We start from the raw sequence: 1,859 nt of genomic DNA on the forward strand, positions 1-1,859 counted from the left end.
GGAAATCTAAATTTGTTATTAGATTCATTTGTGCACTTTGATGAAGAAATCTTTGTTGTTGTCGTTGCTTTTTTTTCTTTTTCTTGTTTTTGTAAATTGTTGTTGTTGTTTATTATTAAGCACAAAGCTACACAAAGGGCTATCTGTGCTCTGCCCACCACGGGTATCGAAACCCGGTTTCTAGCGGTATAAGTCCGCAGACATACCGCTGTGCCACTGGGGGGCGTTTTTGTAAATATTTTTTATAGCACATAACGTGTTGCATGCTTTTTCCAGCGGATTTCAGCAGCATCACTGAGAATGCACAACCGGAAGGGGACTATTTTCAAAGAGGAAAAAGAGACGATCAAACTAATACTAAATATTATTGCCAATGCCCCCCAGTGGCACAGCGGTATGTCTGTGGAGTTATACTGCTAGAAACCGGGTTTCGATACTCGTGGTGGGCAGAGCACAGATAGCCCTTTGTGTAGCTTTGTGCTTAATAACAAACAACAACTATATTTTGGCCCGGCATGGCCAGATGATTAAGGCGATCGATTCGCAATCTGAAGGTCGTGGGTTCGTATCCCAGTCTCACCAAACATGCTCGCCCTTTCAGCCGTGGGGGCGTTATAATGTAAAGATCAATTCCACTATTCGTTGGTAAAAGAGTAGTCCAAGAGTTGGTGGTGGGTAGCGATTACTAGTCTTTCACTGCTAAATTAGGTACTGCTAGCGCAGGTAGCAGTCGTGTAGCTTTGTGCGAAATTCAAAACAAGCAAACAAACAATTTATATAATATTGTTACGTCTCCGTTTGTTAATTAACTTTCCGTAACTTCGTTCCGACGAAATTTTAAGCGACACAAGTCTTTACTTAATAAAACTGGTTTATTATTTCCGAATATAACTTTACCGATACACTCAACTTCAACAATCGCGCTAAACAAACGCTATAACAACGAACGTCAATAATACTTCTGACTGCAGTTCAATTACTCACTATCTACACACACATTACATTATTGCCGTCACGTCTTGACCGTCTTATATATAAAAGAATACCGAAATCTAGTAACCTCCCGAGGATTCACGAAGCTTCGAGAATATGACGTGTTACTAGCGTCACGTGACCTCGATGACGCAACAATATGTTGTTTTCGTTTCGAAAAAAAATACTACATGGATTGCATTTCGAGATCAAGGTTCATACACCATGCGGGTATTTGCATTGATCCTTTCTACCCTTTTCAAAGTCATGTCCATAGATGTAAAACTTATAGCATTTAGTTGTTTTTCACCACTTCGCTTAATTAATTTGGTTATGTAAAAGTATTTCACTTCACAAACAGTTCCGTGGGCAAAATCAACACTTTTCACTTGATTAAGTTATTAGATGCGGATTTTATAAGAATATCCTTTAACTATACTTTTGGTGTCTTAATCTAAGTGATATATTTATAGGTGGCCCTTTTCTTAGGGTAGATATCAAATGGGGAGAGATATTTAGGGCTATCATCATCATGTGTGAAATAGCGATCTATGGAGCTTAGTAGATCATTCTTTCCATATCCGTTGTGGGCAGAGCACAGATAGCCCATTGTGTAGCTTTGTGTTCAATTACAAACAAACCAACAATCCTTCTCCAAATTAAAATAAATCAAGAATTATCTAAGAAGTTCAATGAAGAAAACAAGTTTAGAGTGGAGTTGCTATTCTATCGATAGATAATGAACGATCTAGGCGTTTGGATACAAAGGTCAACTGTGTTGCACAGAAAAATAAAATGAAATTCTGCTGCTGATGAAACTGCGAAGATAGTAACGTTGTTGTTTTATAAGTTGGACTGTTAATGTAGGTTATCTGAAATAAAAAATT

The 1,859-nt window shown here is 38.0% G+C and overlaps 1 protein-coding gene across 3 annotated transcripts in view; it reads right to left on the reverse strand.

Moving 5' to 3' along the window:
• LOC106459345 (P2X purinoceptor 4-like) overlaps window positions 1-1,859 on the reverse strand; it is a 28,616-nt gene that overhangs the window by 23,378 nt on the left and 3,379 nt on the right. The window contains exon 1 of one of the 3 annotated variants that reach the window (XM_022385822.1): window positions 985-1,043. The exons of the other annotated variants lie outside the window; for them this stretch is intronic. The gene's annotated coding sequence lies outside the window, so the exon portion shown is untranslated. Of the gene's footprint in view, window positions 1-984; window positions 1,044-1,859 lie in introns of those variants that run through there. 3 annotated transcript variants of the gene reach the window in all.

Source organism: Limulus polyphemus, unplaced genomic scaffold (assembly GCF_000517525.1).
Source record: "Limulus polyphemus unplaced genomic scaffold, Limulus_polyphemus-2.1.2 Scaffold595, whole genome shotgun sequence".
Lineage (NCBI taxonomy): Eukaryota > Metazoa > Arthropoda > Merostomata > Xiphosura > Limulidae > Limulus > Limulus polyphemus.